Raw genomic sequence first — 21,841 nt, 5'->3', positions numbered from 1 at the left:
TGCAAGGATGATGACAGAAACAAAGTTGAAGCCTTTATCTGCACCTGGAAAGAGCTGTGTGTTCTGTACTTGTAGGTCAGACAGGGAGGACTAAGGACACTGAGGGGCTTTTTATTTGAAACCAAATGAAAACTTTTCCTGTTGCTAGTCACTACTACATTTGCCAGTGATGGGACCTGAAGGAATGGCCTGAAGTCGTGTCAGGGGAGGTCTGAGTTAGATACTAGGAAAAGGTCCACCCAGAGGGTGCTGGTCACTGGAATAGGCTCACCAGGGAAGTGGTCACAGCACTAAGCCTGGCAGAGTTCAAGGAGTGTTTGGACAATGCTCTCAAGCACAAAGTGTGATGACTGGGCCAGGAATTGGACTTGAAGATCCTTGAAGGCCCCTTCCAATTCAGCTTATTCAGTGTGTCTGTGAAATACTCCAAGCTCACACTAAGTCTTCAAGGAATTGCCTTTTTCTAATGGAATGCACTTGTCATCACGCCTTGTCACCCCAGTTTTGGAAGATACCATGCATTTTTCAGAACTGTTATCTTAAGCAATGCTGTATTATTACTCTTATATCCCAATTCTGTGCCTCTCTAGTATTAGTGATCAATAGTTTCTTCACTGCATGTCCTACTGGAATTGAGAAAGAAATAAAGTTCCAAAAATTTCCACTGTTAATAAAATGGGTTTTCCATACACCACAACTTCAGAATAGTAGGTTAAGAGTAGGCTATCCAAGATCTTAAAACGAAGACTAAATGCCAGCAGAAAGCTGGATTCTTTGCCTGGAAATGTAGAGATGTCAGGCTTAAACATGAGATTAGTCAAAGAGTGAATTCTGCTCAACATCTCCAGTATGTTTTTAAGTAGGAAATAATTCTATTCATTATGTAAACTCTTATTCAGACTCTTGTTAATGTTTATGCTATCCATTCGGAATTTCTGGACAGTTTCTTTCAGACTCAGCAGCCAACATTTAATTAAGAAATATTTAACAACTAGTGTTTTTAAACAGCGTCACGTTTGCAGAAATAATTGCATATCACATCTACTTTACAAAATGAAAATACAGCCAGTGGAAACCAGATACAAAACACATGCTTTTAGCTGAGCTAGTTTTGTTTAGAAAATGAACAGACAATGTATTTCCTTGGCTGAGACCTTGATCTGTTTGCCAAATACTGTCCTGCAGCGTTTTTTCTTCTTACAACAACATTCCAGGCACAGAGGACGCTATCAAGGAAGCACACTCACAGTTCTTCAGGTTAGGAACAATGATAACCTTGGCGTGCCTTAAAAGAAAGGTGGCAAAGCATTTTCAGCAAAGCACACAATGCAGTATGTAGTTACTGTATCTGTTTTATCCCTTTATAGCTGTTCGGAAGCCAGAGAGCAAAGGGTATCTTCTTAAGCAATTAGGAAGTTTTTAACATGATGTTTTGTTGCCCCATCTACTAGTGCATGCCAGCACTTTTTCATTTAGGAAAAGAAAAAAAAAAAAGCACAGCACGATTTCTTATGAATCTATGGAAATATCAAACACTTATATCAACTTCCACAGACTGGTTTAAAAAAGGAGGCATAAATACACCAACAGTGTTCTTCAAAGCAGCATCACAGGATCAGAAGGTCATGAGGGGCATCTTTTTTTGTACCAGCTATTTTGCTTTTAGACAGAAGAAACACTGGCTAGAGTTAGAAAGGGGCACTTCAGATGATGGAAAATGCAGAACACAGGGAAATAGGAAAATAAATCACAATACCCAAACTCCCACTGGGGTGAGGCAAGGTGATTCAGAGCAACAAGGGATGGGGAAAATACAGTGATCGTGTCTGCAAAGCAGACAGGTTAAAACAACATTGGAGCTTGAGAGGGAGGAAGTCCAAAGCCAGGTAAAGAGTTTGCTTTAATACAGACATTACTGTTACAGAAGCTGCTGGTATCCTTCTGGTCAATGTAACCATTTTGTCCCCATGGGCAACCCCAAAACCATGCAGTTGGCCCTTTACTGACAAGAGACATTTTATGTCTGTTCCTGCAGCACAGCAATGGGAAGTTGATAACAGTTAATAAGGAAGGAACTTTTTTTATTCTTCAGCTCTGCATCCTTAATTCAATCACTGTCCCCTAGGGCTGAGAAAAGGACTGGCTTTACTGCTCTGCATTATCATGCTGGCAGAGAAGCTACACAGAAAAATATTCCTAGTTTATACATGATGCAAGTGTAAGAAAAACAGTTTCAGGTTCATACAATGAAGAATAAGTCAAGAACTCTAAGTCAAAGAAGTAGCAGATGAGGAGAGAATATTTTCAAACCTTAAATATGAAATTGTGTGGTTGAGCTTCACAAGAGCTGTGGCCAACAGGTAACAGATCAAAAATGAGAACCTTAGCACCAACACTTAGAAGCATAAGGTTGGCTTTTCAAGTATGTTTAGTTTAGCTGTCAAGTAAGTTCAGCATTTCTTTCATATATACTTTCAAGTATATCAGCGTTTCACCATCACAGTAATTGTGTGGCATATTTAGTTTGTGCAAATAAAAGTAGATACATTGTTTATGCAGACAGAAAGCCTGGTTGAATATATTTAAATATATTGATGAAGGAAGTGGGTGCTGTCTTTTCTCCCTATCTTGAAAAACCAATGAGGACAGAAGCATTGTCTGCTGGCTCTGCTTCTCCAGCCCAGGCACAAAGGGATTCCCAAGATCAGGATAGTGAGACAAATCAGCTATTCTCTATTTCTTGAGAGTGTCATTAAATAGGGTGGCATGAGAATGGCTGTGGGTGATGGTTTGTTTGTTTTTTTTTTCCAAAATATCTACAGAGCCCATGAATAGATGATTATAATCCACAAATACTAGTAGTGGCACTGAGGGCAAGACTGAACACAGAAAGCAAACCGCTGTCAATACCAAATCTAAGCTGGCATAGAGCCTGTCCCCAGCCTCTGTTTTCTGCACTTAGCACACTACCCCTGCAAGAAACTGATGAAACCCCAACAGTGCTGGCACAGTATTAAAGGATCCTCCTAATTGCCATGCTTCAAATTCCAGCTCTAAGCCTGCTAAGAGAAAGTCTGCAAAACTCTTTAATAAATCATAGAAATCAGAGACGAAAATTAGGTCATGTCACCCACGCCTCCGATCTGCACCGTGAGTCTGTTACCCCTACAGTGCTGCCGAGTGCTCCGTCTCGACAACTCCTAAATGATTCAAGTGCTGAGGCTTCTCCCAATTCCCCAGGCAGACTGTTACACAGCCCAGTGAACACCAGCATCCACAGGCGTTTCACTGACCAGCCTCATCCTCTCCGTACCAATTTTATCTTTGTCCCATTTTGTTCTGTTCCTATTTATATCTTCCTCCAACTTCCCCCAAATCTGCTCTTGACGCTACCTCAACCACTATCCGGCAAAAATTGTTGCTCAGGAAACGTTCTTCTGCCTCTCCTGTAATACTGCTGTAGTGTGCTGCTATTTTTAGGAGAAAAAAGGAGGTGGTAAGGGAATGAAAGGCTGCCAGCTCCAGCTGTACAAGAATAATGCTCCAGTACAGTGGAAACTACATTACAGTGTTTCTCTTTAAGCACATATAATTGACCAAAACCTTAGTCTTCTGGAATGATCTGAATGGGAAAGATAGAAGAAATGGAAAAGACAAACTCCAAGGTTAAAAAAAAAAACCCTTGTCATCTCACTTCACCTTTCAATCCTACAGCCGGGCTCTTCCTTCCAGGGCTCCTCTTGAGATTTCAAAACAGCATTGCCCAGTTAGACACATGATTAAAGTAGCAACGTACTGCCATTATCCTAAAATAATTTAGGTTGGAAGGGACCTTAAAACTCACCAAGTTCCAGCCCCCATGCCATGGACAGGGACACCTTCCAGTAGACTAGGTTGCTTAAAGCCCCATCCAACCGTGCCTTGAGCACCTGGCCTCTGGCAATGCTTTCAGGCACATGGTGTGAATCTTGGGGTGTTCTGGACAGGTCCAGGAGTTGGATTTTATGATCCCTGATGGGGCCTTTCAAATCAGTATATTCTATGATTCTATGACTTTCAGGGATGGAGCATCCACAACTTCTCTAGAAAACCTGGCTATTCCTCCTTGTCCTACCACTACATGCTCGTGTAAAAAGTCTCTCTATCTTTTCTCTAAGGCCCCTTAAATGTCCCAATGCAGTTTCCCCAGAGCCTTCTCTGCTCCAGTCTGAACAACCCCAACTCTTTTAGTCTGTCTTCTTAGCAGAGGCGCTCCAGCCCTCTGATCACATCCATGGCCCTCCTCTGTATCTGCTCCAACTTCTGCTCTGAGGACCCAGAGGGGGAAGCAATATTCCAGGTAAGGTCTCATGAGAGCAGAGCCCCATCCTTCAACTGGCTGGCCACACTGCTTTTGATGGACCCCAGCATGCTGTTGGCTTTCTGGGCTGTGATCATGCCTTGCTGTCATATTGAGCTTCTCCTACACAAACACCTCCAAGTATTGCTCCTCAGGCCTACTCTCAATCCATCTCTCAGCCTGTATTTGAGCTTTGGTTTGTCCTGACCCCTGTGCAGGGCCTTGCACTTGACCTTGATGAACTTCAAGAGGTTCACTTGGGCCCATCTCTCCAGCCTGTCAAGGCCTCTCTGAATGCCATTCCTTCCCTCCAGCACGTCAGCCACACCAAACCACTTGGTGGTGTCAGCAAACTGCGTGATCAATTAAAAATGATTAATTAAGAAACCTGCTTACAAGAAGCTACTTCACCTTGGGCCAGCACCTCAAATGGAAGTGGGACCTGTGTTTTATGCCTGCTTCAAGACACAGTGACATGCTGACCTCCAAAAAGGCAGCTGCCCATCATTCCCCAACCTCCCTGGCCAATGCTGGTGCCAGACACTGCACACAGAGAGCTCTGTGCAACCACTGCCTGGACTATTGAGACCATCAGACCAAACTAAAAGACCCTGCTTTCCTGAGCACACACTTTTATACATCACCCACTGACTTTATCAAACCTGGCATTTACTGATATCAAAGGTTAGGAACCACCACCAGGAACAAAGCAGAGTTATCAGGTTATCAGGTTTTTTGCTACAAATAATTCTGACAGGCAAGCAGTGATGTTTCTCTTTGTATGGATGCATATGTCCATGTAGGGACTCCAGTGCATCTGTGGGGCACCTTCAGGAATCACATCGTGCTGAGAGCAGAGGGGCTAAGCTCCATCTGCCCCAACAGTTGCTCTGCAACAGCAGTAATTTAATAGAAAGAAAAGAGTGATAAATACAGAGCACCTGGTGAAGTAATAATTTCCAGTGTCCTTAGCAAGATTTCAGCTTCCTGACCTAAGCTACAATTTGGCTGGGTCAGATTTTGGTACCTCCATCTAAACCAAACTGAGCCTTGCTTCACAGCCAGGCTTACCGATTTCCGTGGGAAGATTGGCGGACTAGGATACTCCCCAACATGAGTCAGGGTGCAAGAACAGGTCTCTCAGTTAGTATAAACATATGTTTCCTAGGTCTGGAAGAGCTGGTGTGTTTTTCTGGGTTATTTTTTTTTCTTCTTCTGTTCTTCACAGCCTGTTTACATTTCCTGGCTTATTAAACTAGATTTTATTTGCAGCCAGCACCTCCTCAGGAACTGGAGGTGTTACACATAATTGCCCTCAGATCCGTAAAGACTAAACAAAATAACCTCCACCACCAAGGAGTCCCCCTACTCCATTGCTACCAGCGGTGTCAAGTTCCCTGGATGCCATGAGTGGTGTCAGCTCCTGCCACCAGGGAAAGGGCTGCTGGTGCACTCCAGCATGTGGCTGTCTCCCGGGATTTACTCACCACCTCCAGGGAGGTGGAGAGTGCTGCGACTGAGCTGCTGCAAGGGAGGAAGCTCTGAGGATGAGGAATATGAAGGAATAATCCCAAATGAGGAGGAGGAGAAGCAAGCTAGTGGCCAAGTACTTGGCCACTTTCTTGGGTGATGGGAAAAATGGAGAGTGTCAGAGGATAGGGGTCCATTAGGGATTCCACCAAGGAGCCCAAAGACAGGGGGACTCAGCCAGTGATTGCAGCCAGGGAAAGCAGACAAGCCGGGGGAGCAATAGGCAAGAGCCTGACTGGAGGAGCAGGACACGACTACAGAGCAGAAGAAAACCACAGGCCTAAGTGTGCAGCTTGCCCTAGACTGATCTGGGCGAGGGCCAGGGCCAGGTGTTTTCCCTGCTTCTATCCCATGAACATCCCACTGTTCATCAACACGGCTCCCAACAAAAGCCCACCAGGGTCAGCTGTTGCCACCTCAAATTATTCACTCACTTGCTACCTGCAGCCCATCTGGGAACAAAAAAACAACTCCTGTTTTGGGAAAAGGGCTGCAGTAAAAGCCAGGCAATGAGCACATGCTACACCTTTATAGTCCCAAATTTAACATAGCCCTAAATCAGAATCATCACCCATTCTCTATCCCACACAGGAGCTTCCTTTTCCCAAGTCTCACCTAATAGAGCAAAGCTGTGACTGCTTCCCCCTGACCCATTTGCCAATAAACATCTGTTTCTTACAAATACCCACACATGAACAGGTATTCAAAATTGTATCCTGCTTTTTTTGTCTTCACATTCCCCTACCCTTTCTGAATATTTTTTATTTTCACATATGCTTTCCATTTATTCTAGCCCTTTATCCCCAACACATGCTCTGAGTCCCCAGTTTCCACATTCTTCTTTAACCCTTTAAACTGAAAGACTTTCTCAGTGGGATCAAACATCTGGTGGGTGATCCTTATGCAGATTTCAGTACTTCTTTTGTTTCTCAGCTTGCAACAGATCAGTTTTGATAGATAGTGAAACCACTGAAAAGGAGTCTCTGTGGCACACAAAGTATTTCCAAGATCTATAAAGGAAAGGGTAAAAATTGATGAGGTCTATGTAGAAAAGCCCACCCCCTTTTTTTTTTTTTTTTTTGTTCTGTGTACTTTTTAAACTTTCATTTATGTAATACTCTTTCATGTACTGCATCTCATAGGATGCAAATAGATTCATGATTTAATAGATTATAATTTCCTTTTTGCTTTTACCCACTTTATACAAGAACAGCCAGCTATGCTGATACAAAGTAAAATTTAAAGATTTCCTTTTTCTCCAGAGACAAAAAGCTGACAATTACTCAAATTGCATTATATCAATTACTCAGGAAGGGTGCAGGAGATATTGATTCTGCTGTCTATACAGCACACTGTCTCAGATTAACTCAGTTGTCCCAAATACTGACCCATTTCTGCTTTTCCAGAGCTACTCAGTCCTCAGCGATGCTCCCAAGCTTCCTCTGCACTGATGGTGATTGTGACAGCGATTGAGAGTGGCAGGGCAGGGAGCAAAGGGCCTGTAGGTTTTCTCTTACCAAAGCCAGGGAAAGTGCTTATGCTCCTTTTCTCCACTACCTGGGCTGTTCCCTTTAAGAAATGGAGATCTTCCCAAAGAAAGCAAGGCTTTCTCTTTGGGTGTTTCAAGCCAGCTATTGAGAGAGGCAGTGCTATGTGTCCATATACTCATTTAGACTCGAACCATTCCCCAGCCATTAAAAATGGCTAACACTGGAGATTGAAAATTTAGAGAAACATGCTATAAAAGCTAGCTAATCTATCATTCTTCCAGTGGTTCATCTCTTTTAAATATTTCCTTTATGCTACTCACCCAAACTGCTTAGTGATGCTTATTTAAGTTTAGTTCTGGGTAACACTTTTATACTCTACAATTTTTATACAAAATAGAAACAATCCATCATACAGAATAAACACTTTTTCAGTCTAATTTTCAGCTTAGTTGACAGCAATCATATTTTTCAGTTATGTGCATGCATTTATACTCACTTGATTAGAGAGAAATTTTGTTTGAACAAAACACTTTGAACATTCAAACACTGCAGTCATAACACATTTGCTGTAAAAATGTGATAAATAAGATGCTAAAACACAAAATCCTAGGGCCATGCTACATTGAGAAATCACAATCCTGCAGACTCACAACAGCCCTCCCTGCATAGACTGACCCTTTGTTTTCAAAGCCCAACTTATATTAAACATGCACTGAACACACACACACATTCTCAGCCAAGGATGTATTTTGTATATGTGACAAAGTCACATAGTTTCACACTTTTGTGTTGAAAATGCCGTAGCCCAAGAAATAAAGCTGATGCTTCATCTCATGAGAGACAAGAAGTCTTTTATGACCACTTATAAATGGTTTGATGTTTTCCCTCAGACAACAAGCAGTCATTTACTGGTACATGAGATTTCCATGAAAAGACTCTGAATGTCACCCACTGTGAATAACACATTTAACACATTTCAAGAACTTTCTGTTAACTCATAATCATGCCTGAAATACAAAAAAAGTGATATTTCACATATTTTAGGAAAACAACCATGCATAACCCCCATGAAACTCACAACCATGCCTCAAACAACAAACATAACAAACATAGGTGGGACCACACTGCTGTGGGACAAATCTACTATCACCTACCCCTTCCCGGATTTCAAAGAAAAATCTCTGAATAACAATGATTTCCCATTAAAGACTAAATATTCAGCAGATTTCCACTACAGACAAGAAAAAAATTCATCCTGATTAAATGAAAAATTACGTAAGTTGCAGCTTCACCTTCACTTGCTCCTTCTGGGAAGAGAGAGCAGAGCCCCGACCCAAACCAGCCCTCTCCAGTTTTGGTGCAGCTCTCCAGCAGCCAGGCACAGCCCTGCCCAGCGAGGAGCCGCCAAGGCAGAGGCGCAGGGGGAGGATGGGGAGGATGGGGATGGATGGGGATGGGTGCCACACCCTGCGCCCCCCCTCCCCGCGGCTCCTCCTCAAGGCTGAACCTGCCCACCGCAGCAGCGGGCTCCCAGGGGATGAGCTCCTGATGCGCATCCGAGCAGCTCCTCCTCCTATGGGGAAGCCTTTGGGGAGAAAAGGCCATCAGCTGCACCACTAACAGAGGGATGCGACTGCAGGCAATTAGAGAGGGGAGAGGCCGGGGCTGAGCTGCTCTGATAAAATAGAGCCAGTGTATTTTTAATGTTCCCCGATGTGTTTCGTGTTCCCTGCTGCAGCAAGCAGGTCTACAGCATGCCAGCAGCTCAAGGAGCCTTTGCGTTCATGCAGTGCCACAAGGAATAAAGTTCCAGCAGCTCTAACCCCAATGCAGTGCTCTCAAGCTCTCAGTCTCTCCTCCCCTGATTGCCATGCAGCTCCCATCCTCACGCTAGAGCTGAAACTTTCCAGCCCAAGGAGACCAGCATAGCAGTATTTGCCTATACTCTATTATGCAGATACACACTCAGAGGGGCAGCAAGAGCAGTGAATTTAACAACATCAGTGATGCAGCATGATCATCTTGACCTTTTAATACTCTCTGAAACGACTCTTCTGCATAGAATTAGAGAAAAAGTATACATTCAACTGCATCTGACCTTTACTGGTCCAAGCCTTATGTAGTTTGCTTATATTCTTATTTTTAATGGGATTTAATAATGCTTTCTTTATAACAAACCTTTCAGTTTTCTATGGACAAAGATAATTGCTGACAGCACCAAAAGTTAAACAAAAAGGTATCACAGCTCACCAGGCTGTAAAAGAACAGATACGCACGGGACACACCTAACTCGGAGCTTTTTTCCTTTTTTTTTTTTTTTTTTTTTTTTTTCTGGCAACCGGGCCTCTGACTTGCAATCATTTTGACAGAAAAACATTGTAAGTAGTTTCCCTTCAACTTAGAAGCAACGTGCATGTTCAGTGGAGGAAAACAGTTTCTGCCTCAAACAGGGGCACACGCCGGAGAACCGCGGTGAGAGTAACAACCGCCTTGACCCAGCGCTTTCCTCCTCCAGCACAGCCCCAAGAGAAATTAAATCAAGAGAGCACAAGGCCAGACAGGGATGATTTGCTCTTGCGATTTCCACAGGAGTGCAAGTTTTTAAGCTTCTCGCTATATGTGATGAAGTTTCGCCTTTGAATGAAAAATGGGACAACCGAAAAAGACAAAATCCTTTTCCGCCGACTCGCCCCGGTCCCTCTGTGGCAGCCCAAGGGCGCGGGGCCGCACCCAGGATGCGGGAGCACCGACGGACCCGCTCAGCCCCCGCGCCGGTCGCACCCGCGGCTTCTCCATTCCCCTCTCCCCACACACCTGGCCGAGCACCGACACTTCCACGCCGCGCTCCGCGGGGCCAGGAGGAGGGATGGGGAACAGTGAGGGGTTCCAGGGTCCGAGCCGCGCTCCCGAGCACCTGGGGCAGGGAGGCGCGATGGCTCCAGCGCGGGGCGGGGCGGAGCAGCCCGGCCCGGCCCGGCCCGGCCCGGCGGGGCCCCTCGCTGCCGGCCAGGCGGGGGCCGGCGCGGTGCTGCCACTGCAGCGGTCCGGGGCTGCGATGTGCTCCGTGCATAACCACACCCACCGCATTGCAGAAGCCACGGCCCGGGGCGGGGGGGTACGGGGTAACCCCCCCATGGCGAGCAGCGCAGCCGGGCCCCCGCACCGCCCAGGTGTGGCGTCCCCCAGGTGAGCGGGGCACGGCCCATGGGGGGCTCGGGGTGCGCCCCACCACGCCACACGCCTCGCCCGCCCCCCTCCGCCGCCTACAGAAGTTTCCCACAGAAATGCGTATCGTCCTAAAAAAATTGAAATTGCGCTCGCCCTCCCACCGCCCGGCAGAGCTGCGGCGGGAGCAGCCGAGCCTGTGTGTGTCCCCGCAGAGCCCCCGCCGCCCTCCCCGCTCTGCGGGGACACCGCTCGCTGCCTGCCCCGCTCCCCCAGGCAGCCTGGCCGCACGCACACGCCGCCCCCCAACTTGAAAATGGCTCCTAAGAATGATGTAGATATATATACACATATATATTTATATATATGTCTATATATACACACACGCACGTATAGAAATAAATGCGTATCTATTACAAAAAAGGGGGAGATGCGACGTGCCCCCGCCCCCCGGGCATACCCTGGGCTCCCCGCGGCGGGAGCGTCCCGCAGGCGGAGCGGCGCGGAGCCTCCTCGGGCGCGGAGCGGAGCGCGGCGGCGGCGGCGGGCGCGGGGCTGCTCCCGGCGCGGCGGCCACGCGTCAGCAGCGGCAGCGCAGCCCGGCTCTGCCCAGAGCGAGCCTCCGCCGCTCCCCAGCAAATCAGGGCTGCCGAGGCTCCTCCGGCGAGAGGGAGGGAAAAAGGAAAGGGGGGGAAGAAAAAAAAAAAAAAAAAAGAGAAAAAAAAAAAAAAAGAAAAAAAAAAAAAAGAACTGTACGCAGGGGAGAGCGGCAAAAGCTGGAAGCCAGCAGGTTTGTGGAGGCAGCCTGCCCTACTCCCCGGGCCACCGCAGGCTGCATAACCCCCGGGCACGGCATAGAGCCACCCCGCCAGCACAGGCATCCCCACCTGCGTCCGGAGGGATTCGGCCGGTTTTTGGCTCAGCTAAATGAATCCGTGTATTTAAGGAGATGAGTATAGCTGCAGCAGTTTCAGGCAAACCCCTGCGATTGAGAAGCTCCCTGTCAACTTAAATGCAGCAAGCTGTGAGCTGGCAAGGTCTGGCTTTGAGTAACATGTGGAAGTTTTGATGGGGGGGCCTTTTCAATTTTAATTTTCAGTGACAAACTACATGTTCTTAAAATATGAACCGTATTTCCCTCAAGAAGACTGCCAAAATGTAAAAAAAAAAAAAAATTAAATACATAAGTCCTGTTGCACATCAGCTCCTGATCCAAAAGGGATAATGTAAAACCAAAGATGACTTTGAAGTTTGTACTTCAGTACAGACCACAACATGCCACATGTCAGAAAGCATCAAAAAATTTGTAGTGCATACAAAAGCAGTTCGGGAGGGGATTAATCTGACTTGCACCATTCCAAGTGTGGTAAATACATATCTCCTCTTAGAGCACAAAACTGACTTCTGCCTTCTACACACACAGGAGTGGCTGTTGGGTTTGAGACTGCTGCATCACCATGCTCAGAGGCACTGCTCATTTGCTTCTCTGGGGGACAAGAAGCAGCTGAGCCTGCTCTTTTCTCGAGGAAGGATTGACCACAGGAAGGGCAGTGATGGCTTGGCTGCAGAAGAGTGACAGGTGATGCTGCACCTTCAATCCTAGTACAGCAAAGTGGGTAAATGAGGCATATTCTCTCTTTAGATATGGCACTTACAGAGTTCCCAAAACTTATGGGATGCAAATCATACTCAGGACTCTGACATGAATCAAGGGGAGAGAGAGGGGCAGGGAACAGCTCTTTTAATTAGCAGCATCTCTGGGGGATTTAAGAAGAGAAGGAGGTTTTGACAGTAGGCAGAAGCATACCATTTCTCAGATCTGCAAAACTGTGCTGCTCTGTATTTCACATGGAATCGTAGCCAGCCACACACCGCCCTCTTCACCTGCTATGCAAGAGTGCCTGGCACACTGTAATGTGCCTGAGAAGGAAAGAGAACTCAAAAGGAAAATGCATGCCATCAACTAAGGGAGGGCATACCTCTGGTCACACAGTTGAAATAACAAGACCTGTATACTCTTTTCCACCAGGAGCTCTGGAAGCCATCACAAATCACACGGGAATGGTCTTGACAGCTAAGACGCACATTAGAGTTAACAAGGTTTGATTTGAAAAAAAAACAAAACAAAACAAGAGGGAAGTAAGAAAAGGACTGACTTGCTCTGAATCAAATTGAGCCTCTAAAGCAAACTAGGAGAGTCGAGAAATATTTGTGAAAAAACAGCAAGAATTTACCAGCTCAATCTTTGGCAGCTCTTGCACTGCCCATTAGAGAGGAAGGTGTTGACATCACTTTTATGCAGACACATCACAGGATTTATTAGTGCTCCCCAGCCACCCATGTCGTCCTTGAGCAGCACTGCAGGCAGATTTGCCCCACAGTTACACTATTCTCTGTGATCCCTTTTGTGGATATTCTGCATACATAATGGCATCTTTCATCTGAGGCTCTAGAAGGCTTCCAGCACATTGACTTAACCTCAAAGCATCAAGTGGTATTAACAGGCTGCTCCTCCAAACAAGAAATCTTTGCAACAGATTAAAGGCAGCTGGTACCTCTGGGCTACCAATATGGGCTTAAGTTTCAGAGCTCTCAACACAGTATTTTTTTTTTATTTTCAAATGTTAATTTCTAATTTCAAAGTGGGTTTGTTGCCCCACTTGTCATGACTTTGTCAGAAGGAAGCTCCAAGGAAGATTAGGTTTCCATGAATCAGCATTTTAATTTTTTTTTATGTTTTTTTCACTAATTTATAGCAAGCCTGAATCCATACTCTTCTTACACAGGTGGGAAATGTGAAAAATCCCTCTGCACTTCACTGGAATTAACACAGTGTCCATTTACAGAAAAGGAAGACACCAGACGACAGGTCCAGGTAGCACGAGAAGAGACTGATCTCCTGCCTTCTATGGGACAATATTTTTATTTTTGCTACTTTCTTTTCTTTCTGGAGGTGGTGCTTCAGACCTAGAAGTCAGGAGTAAATGGTTCCATTTAAGTTTCATTCATCTCAACTCCCAACACATCAGGCTTGGTGCAGCCCGAGGCAGTCCCTTCTCACCTCCACATAAGGCCCTGCTGGCAGCAAGTCACACAGCCCTTGCTGCCAGTCCTGGAGGAGTCTTTAACTCCTACATTCTGCTTATTTAAAAACCACCAGGTTGGGTGGGATGCATGTGGGATGCCACACACTGGCACTTGCTCTGAAGACACGGCCTTTGAACCCCCCGCACCCTGCTGCTCTAGACATGAGCTCCCTGGGTGCCACCACCCACACACCATCTCCCCTCCATTTCAGTGACTGCAGAACACCTCTCCCAGCTCCTGTTACACCATCCCCTTTCCTCTTCTCATACCCAGTCTGGCCCATTCTCCCCCTCTCTCTATTAGCACGATACCTATTGGCCAGGGATTTCCCAAACATCTTCCACCTCAGCCCTTAAAAGAGGCATCTCTTCATTTTCCCTCTAAAGCAGTTTCCTTCCCCTCATACCATATATCTTCCCCACATCTTCTCCATTTTTTGTATTGACATGGCAGGACCCAACTGTATGAGCAAGAGTCAGAGTTGCTCAGGAGAATCACCCACAGCTGGGGAAGGGGGTAAAAGAGGAGGAAAGTTCTGCCTTCCATTCTCTACCCATACACCCCTTTTGCCCTTCCAGTTTCTCAGCTTTGGTGAACACTTGCAACTATGCTTGGGAAAGCCCTTCAAAGGGAGGAAGAAAAAGCCACGGAAGAATAACAGCAAACATGAAGCAGGTAAATTAGAGGTGGGGAAGGAAAAGGTGCCAACACACACACCCACACCCCCTTTCCCCATGGGGTTCCACTCAGAGGAAAACAGTGGTAATGAAAACAGGCCTGTGCAAAGCATTTGGCCACTACAAGGACTTTTTTTATAGGGGAGAGGAATGGGGAGACACATGGTCTCTGCCAGGAAAAGATGAATAGGCAACCCTGGAAGAACAGGGACAAGGATTATTGCCCAGCTCTGGGAACTGATGCCTAAAACATTCTTGTGATTCCCTAATTGATTGGACATGGCATTCAAAATAGCACATAACAGAAAAGCAAGACACAAAAATGCTATCAAACTCAGCAAAAAGCCGTCTCAAGTCCAGCCAACGATGAATTAGCTGGGCACAGCACTTTGAGAAATGGCAAGTACTATAAAAGTACTAGCATTAATACAGCATTATTAAGAAGATACTTCTTAGCAGACAGGAGCTTGGCACTATCTGTCTAGACGGGCAGATGGGTTTGGAGTCAAACTGATTTTTTTTTCTTTTTTTTTTTTATTATTACCTTATCCACTTCCATTTATTAAAAGCAAACCATTCTGTCCATGACTCATGCAGCTTAACTTTCTGCATGGCAATGAAACAAAATTCTCATAATTAAGAATGATTGCTGTGAACAGATGAAGGTAAGATTTAGAAACCAAACCAAATTTTCTATTTCTGTCTTCACTCGCTACAAACATCATGCCCACTAATTGGCCAATATTACCATTGCCTTCAAATATGTCAGTAGTAAACCTGTAGATGAGCTATCCTTAAGCAGAACCCAGTGACACAGCAGGTTAGATTCATTCTTCACGCTGGTTTACTGACCTCAGAGAAGAGATTTATTTGGTCTGTTGTCTGTTACTCTGTGCCAGTCACTGCCAAATCCACTCCATTTTAAGACTACTGTAGGAACAATAAGTAAATTTGGCCCCAGCGCTGTGCAACTGAAATCCTGCCCGTAGAAGATTTACTGCAATTAATTCAGCACTGCCCTTTCCCACTTTCATATCTGTGGCCACTTTCTGACTGAAAGCATTAACTGGATTACCAAGGATTACCTCCTGCTGCAGTTCTCCAGCCCCATTATGAACCAAAGGTAGTCACATTTTATGGATACATAAATGTGATGCTTTGGGATGTACCTGAGGCTGTGACCAAAACATATGAGAGTTATCTTTCAGAGAGAATAATAAACTGAAGCTTTGAATCACAGTTAAGGTTTTAATTTTTGATTTAGTTTGTTTATTCATAGTCATTAATAAGGTTTAACTGTAGTTTGATTTAATATGCGCTGACTACAGGAAACCAACAGCACAATATGCAGTCAGTACAAATTTATTTTCATTTCATTAGTGTTCCTGAAGCCCAACAATAAGGGAGGGGAGGACAACTTTCATTTTTCAGTAGCAACTCTAGGACCACAAACTTCCCAGATGGCAACCATCTCTATGGAGGTCAACACAGACTATATTCCTTTATTAGATTGCTTCCTTCATTCTTTTCCATACCATTAAACCCTGTCTTGCATTTTAGTCATAAAACTATTTTTAGCTCTTCTGTGTCTTTTCATCTAATTCAGAGAAAGATTTAAGGTGAAGTTTACATATGCATAAGCTAGAGTCTCACTGAGTTAAAGAAGAATCAATTCTCATATTTATGGACTACTATCAGAAATAGACATGCCATCCTGAATCATAACTGCCTTCTACAAATCCCATGAGGAAGATGTCTCTTCCTCATGACATCTATAATAAAATGGCTTGCAGTGGCCAGGTTAATAGGCATAGCCCCCAACTGCTTTCATATCATTTGTCTTCGTTAGCTGCAAGATTTACCAGGGAGGGAAGGCACTTTAATGAGTGTTTGCCTAGCACCCAACACAGTTCAGCTCTCATCCTAATTAAGGTTAAAAGCAATTAAGGGAAGCAGTAGTAGGTTCTTGTTTAAAATACAATGAATGTTTATGTTTATCATCATACTAAAATGTTATTGGGAAAGGATAAGAAGGCCTGCTCAAAACAGAACACATTTATCCTTTATCTGTGGTGTCTTATAGGCTAAGATGTCCCAGGTTGCTTTCTTCAATGGTTGAAGGATTCCTTTAGGCTCAAGGATTCCTTACAATTGAAACATTTCTGGCCTGGCATGTCTAAACAAGAACTTTAGGTTCACTATCTTTCCTGTTGAGCTATCCCTCTCCATTTTTAATCTCCCAGAGTGACAGAAGAGCAGAAAAACCCAGATTGGACAACAATAAGTAAACTCTCGGAAAGGAGAAAGGCTGGTTTTTCTTATCTATCAAATATACTTTTTGAAGAAAACAACAACAACAAGCAAAACCCCAATTTATGCACTGTAATTTCTCTGTCTCTAATTAGAAAAGCGCACAGTTGTTCCCAGTATGCTGCCTCATCTTACTCTCATATCTTTCCTTGCCCAAAACTTTCCAGCAGAAGTGGCTGCTCTTCACAAAACAAGGACCTGGGGCTGTGCCTGGTGGCTCCAAGCCCACCAAGCCAGATGTCACCCTTGTTCCTCACAGCCTGTCCCTGGCCCAGTTTGCCACATCCTCCCAGTTAGACACCTGCAATACCAACAGGAGAAACCTCTTTATTAATCCCACAATTTCTCAGTTGCTCCTTCCCACCTCCATCTCCTGCCCCATTCACTAAGCCACTACAAATATTTATTAAGTCTGTGGGAAGAAGCAGGCAAACCCTTTCAAGTTAGAACTGAAAATAGAGGAGAAACAATAAATCTGATCAATTTCTCACTGTGATTTCCTGTGAGAGCTCATCAATACGAGACTGAGGAGTGGGTGGTGTGGTGTGACATGAGCAGTGAGAATGACAGCAGTATCACACCACTGCCTCTGTCAGGAGCTATGCCAGCTTGTGCTGATGATGTTGGGCATCAGCCTTTATTTATATGAGCAACTGATCAAAATTATACCCCTATCCTTCAGCCCCCACCTGAGTGGGGTTCACAGGGGCTGGCCCAGTACCAGCAAACAGCCTCTGCACATAGCCAGGAGCTCCTCCACCTGACATTCATAGCTGCTCAGACGCTTTCGAAATGCATTAAAACATCATCTGATCCAGATTACAGTTTAAATCTCACATTCAATTCATGGGACACTGCCAGTTAAAATGAAGGTAGTGAAGAGACATTCATCCCTTCCTTCTGCTTCAACAGCTTACTCCCCCTGCAAGTCGCTCTCACTATCAGTACTCATGGGGAAAAAATCAGAAGTAACTCACTGATGCAGGGTTTTTGCGGTTTTTCCTCAGCAAATATAGCGACATACCTTAAAGTTAGATGCCTTGTGTGCACCCAGCAAATTGTATATCAGAACAGAAAGTAGCAGAGGGTCACACTCCACTGTCTTCTTTCTAACTGAAATGCAGCCAATTGCTAACTTGACACAGACCTGCAAAACAGCCCTGTGATATCCGCCTTGGGATCTCCGAAGGGTAAATCCTCTTAATAGCATGAAAATGACACTGGTACAACTGGGGGGCTGGGGAAAGGCAACACCATAACAAACCATCATCTTCAACTCACAGCTTTAAACTAAACAAATTTCACTCACCCAAATAACAAATGGTATGGGTCTATCCCCTAGGCACCAAAAAATAGCCAGGAAGGCATCTCAGCCTCTCACCTTCTGAAAAGCTTTTTACACATTTCAAATAACGACTATCATGAACAGCCTCTCACAGTGCAAATGTTTAATTTATCACACATCCCTTGAAACAATAATTCTAGGACTGGGTTTACTTGGTCACCACCAGGCTCTGCTCCCAGTCAGCCTGTGTGCAAACATCTGTCCAGCTGCTCCCACAGAAACGCACACACAGCCCAAAGTTGCCAGGCAACGTCCTCGATGCCTTAAGCATCAGGCCAGCTCGCCTGCTTTAAAAAAGTTACTTGGAAAAATAGGCTGATAGGAATGCACAAGCTTACATAAGGAACCTGCATTTAGAAGAAAAGATGCTCTGCTGCTTTCCCAGAAAATTAATTTTTGGGTGCACAATTTGTTTTTGGTAGAAAAGTAAATGTTGTAATTCCTGTCCTGTCATCACATTCAAGAAAAAGAAAAGGCAACAATTAGTGTGCAGAAGTTTCTAAGGTTTCTAAATTAAAATCTGAACAAATAGTCAGGTTGAAAAATCTATTTCCTGGGCAAAACTACACAAAGCACACACTGCCTTTCCATTCCTTATCCAAATCCAGGAATTAGCAAGCATGCCTTCAGTGTACCTGAGGGCTGACACAGAACCACTGGTGACAGTAAAAGTCAAGCACATCAGTGGTTTCAAATGCATGACTATAAAATAATGTATTTACAAAGGGCCTGTGAACCAAAGAGTTCCAGGCTACAGTCTTCTCCACATTTGAACTAATTTTGCTCAAACTTTAGTCAAATTATTTCCAAGGCCCTCTTTAACACACCAATCAGAGTAGCCTAGCACTCCCACTTTCCAGGGTTTTAGTGTAGCTCTTCTCTCAAAACAAAGTAACAAACAGAAAAAGCGGGACTGGAATCTGTTTCAAGACAAAATCATGTCAGTAGTGTCAGGGCTTACACACAGGGCTGGTCCTCAGTTTGCCAATTTGCCCGCCCTACCCTGATGGCACCATGGTGATGGGTTGCATCACTCTGCACTGGGGTATCCTGACCCATCTGCTAAGGACAAATTTGCAATTGCCATTGCACCTGTTACCATGCACCATGAACAGTCCCTTCTCAACCAAAGTTACCAGACCTTGCTGATGCTTGAGGTGCCAGTCAAGGGCAATAAGGCTGGAAAAGGAGTATTTTCAGTTTAAGACACTGTTTTCTCCTGACAAGACACGCAGTGTAAGACATAATGAAACCTACAAATATTTTCTCAAAGGAAAAACACAGTGACATTGACACTAAGTATTACATTTACACAATATGTAGCGCACAGTTGTTGCCTTTACAATTGCAAGAAAATTCTATAACTCAATTAGTTTGGAATTAAATGTCCCAAACTCGTCAAATTCTGACCTTGCTATTAAGTCCATTCCTGGAGGTTTGGGCCATTTTACTGCTCTCTGTACAGCAGCTAATCTATAGGCTAAGAGTTATTTTTATAGACAAAAGTAACAGAAGAACAGCAGAAGAAAGAAGTTACAAAGAAACACAACTAAGCCAGATAAATGAACTCATAAAAAAGCCTTCAGAGGGTTCAGATGACTTCAATGAGTTGCTCTCATATCTTCCTTTCACATTTTGGGGAGAAAAATTGGAAAGATGAAAATGAAATATGGGAAAGGCTGTGTTCATAAGGTTTTATTACTGCTCCTACTCCTCTACACTCCATGCTTGCCCCAGCAAGCTCAGTGCTATGAGTACCCCTCTGGATCATTCTGCACGGCAGGCAGGAGCATATGCCCTGGCAGTGTGTGAGCTGACAGGCAGCACTGCTCACGCTGACTGTCTATCACCACACACCCTGCGATTAATCAAACAGGATCCATGCCCACTAGGGCTCACACCCAAACAAAACCTGTCCCCTAGAGAAAGAGGCAAGCTTTGCTCCTCTGGACCATCCATCCTCGACCACCATGGCTTCACCACCAGCACTGCTTGTCTCTATTTGTCACAGCACTGCGCAGGATGGATTGGAATGCTCAGCAAAGATGCTGTGGCAGTGTCTCGTGGCGCAGAGCCGCCGTGTCTCCCCCTGCGCCAGCCACCCTCTGCTTTGCATTAAGCAATACAAAGTCTTGCTTTATTTTCCTTTGTGGGGGATTCTGCCATGCTTTGAAGGAACCTGAAAGTGATTATACAGAGGAATGATGAAACATGAGCTCTTGTTCTCATGTTCCACCCAGACAAAAAGGCAGGAGATAGAGTGACTTATTCTTGGAGAACTCGGCCTTGAGTACCCACCACAATTGTGGTGATGCATTTCTTAGGGTGCAAGAGTGCCAAACCCCTTCAGAGAGCAAGATCATTTTTGTACAGTACTCTGAAATCATCTTCAAAAAGAAAGTGTTCTCATGTCACCAGTGAATTCCTCACTGGTAGGTTTTTGGGTTTGTTTTCCTCTTCCCTGTTTTTAATGAGCAGCAAATAATAATGATAAGAACAACAATAATAATAACTTTAAACTTTTAATGAGCAGTTCTTGGAATAACACGACAAAAGGTCTAGCCTTTGAGAGAAATAAGTTTTCTATACTCCACAACACCCATGAAATCAAATACTCTGACCTATGTCAGCTATAATGATTAAGGTAAGGACTTGTGAAGTTAAACTCACCAATGACAAATTTACAAAGTAAAGCAAAGCAAAGTTTTGTTTTTCTGTAATTGACTGTGATCTTGAAATGCATGTGAATTACAAGGTCTGTTGCAAAAGCTGCATCATCAATGTGGATATTTTATACATTTACTTCTTCAAAGCCTCTTTAAAGCTAAAATTATGTTCCCTATTATTTATCAATTTTATTTCAGCTTATCAAATAAAATTTTCACTTTGCAACTTCCCAGACATCCCATTATGTGATGTGTCTAAAGTTTGTATAGAATTCATCAGTTGATAAATGCAGCAACGCAATGTTCACCAGGCAATTACAGCATCTGAGAAACTCGCCATAAAACAGCAGTTACAATGCATCATGTACATGCAAACTGAGCCATTATGGTAAGATAATGTAGCATGTTACATCTTAATTTCTTATCTTTGAAGTCCTTAATACCCTCAGCTTCTCTACCATGAGTACAGCGACTGCTCTTAACCACTTGTTACCTCTTTCGGTACCTGAAACCTATAAAACACTTGCCCTGTGTAAGGAAAAGTTCAGGTTTTTTTGCTTGCTTCCAAGAGAAAAGGAAAGTGATGAAGAATAGAGACATTTTTGAAATGTCGACAGCATTACTAAGTTAAATAATAAGGAATATTTTGGGTGGGATTTACTTAGCCCACAGAAAGCTGTTATATCTACACTTAGGCATTCGCAAATATTTGAGAGGTTTTCATATGGAGAACAACCGTGCACAGAGATGTCACATTTGAACCCCTGCAGTCAAGCTCAGGGGGGCTGGAGAGGTGAGGAACACTGTCAGTGACCTGGGTACCTGAGCATGGCTCCAGAGGATACCAGGATCACACTGCAGGAAGACTTTGTCTTAATTATTGATGTACGATCAACCTGGTTTGTTATGAAGGACCAACAATGAATCTGACCTGAGAAATCTAGGTTCTGTGGAATAGATGAGATGAAAATACTAACAAGTAGAGCAGACTAAAACCAACCCGAATTTTTTACCAGGGAAAGGATTTTGAAAGCATTGCAATGTAGCAATGTTATTTTCAACTGTATTGTATATTCTCTTTCAATAATTTCCAATGTTCCTATATTTGTTTCTACACTGGGTTCTCTTTATACATATATATTTAAGGAAATAAAAATATACCAGTTCTCTCTGATAATTTCAATTCTCTCTTCTTCCTCCCACCCACATCTCTACATCTCCACTTTGCTTAA

At 44.3% G+C, this 21,841-nt stretch overlaps 1 protein-coding gene across 3 annotated transcripts in view; it reads right to left on the bottom strand.

The window, feature by feature from the left end:
• Positions 1 to 11,067, bottom strand: part of EPB41L3 (erythrocyte membrane protein band 4.1 like 3) — a 96,968-nt gene extending 85,901 nt beyond the window's left edge. Inside the window, exon 1 of one of the 3 annotated variants that reach the window (XM_063166471.1) lies at positions 10,985 to 11,067. The gene's annotated coding sequence lies outside the window, so the exon portion shown is untranslated. Of the gene's footprint in view, positions 1 to 8,651; positions 8,784 to 10,173; positions 10,279 to 10,984 lie in introns of those variants that run through there. The other 2 variants (XM_063166480.1, XM_063166489.1) reach the window with 2 other exon arrangements.
• Between the last annotated feature and the right edge of the window lie 10,774 nt (positions 11,068 to 21,841).

This window comes from Melospiza melodia, chromosome 1 (genome assembly GCF_035770615.1).
Source record: "Melospiza melodia melodia isolate bMelMel2 chromosome 1, bMelMel2.pri, whole genome shotgun sequence".
Taxonomy (NCBI): Eukaryota; Metazoa; Chordata; class Aves; order Passeriformes; family Passerellidae; genus Melospiza; species Melospiza melodia.
The sequence above is the reverse complement of the archived record's forward strand: the minus strand, read 5'-3'. Positions and strand labels throughout refer to the sequence as shown.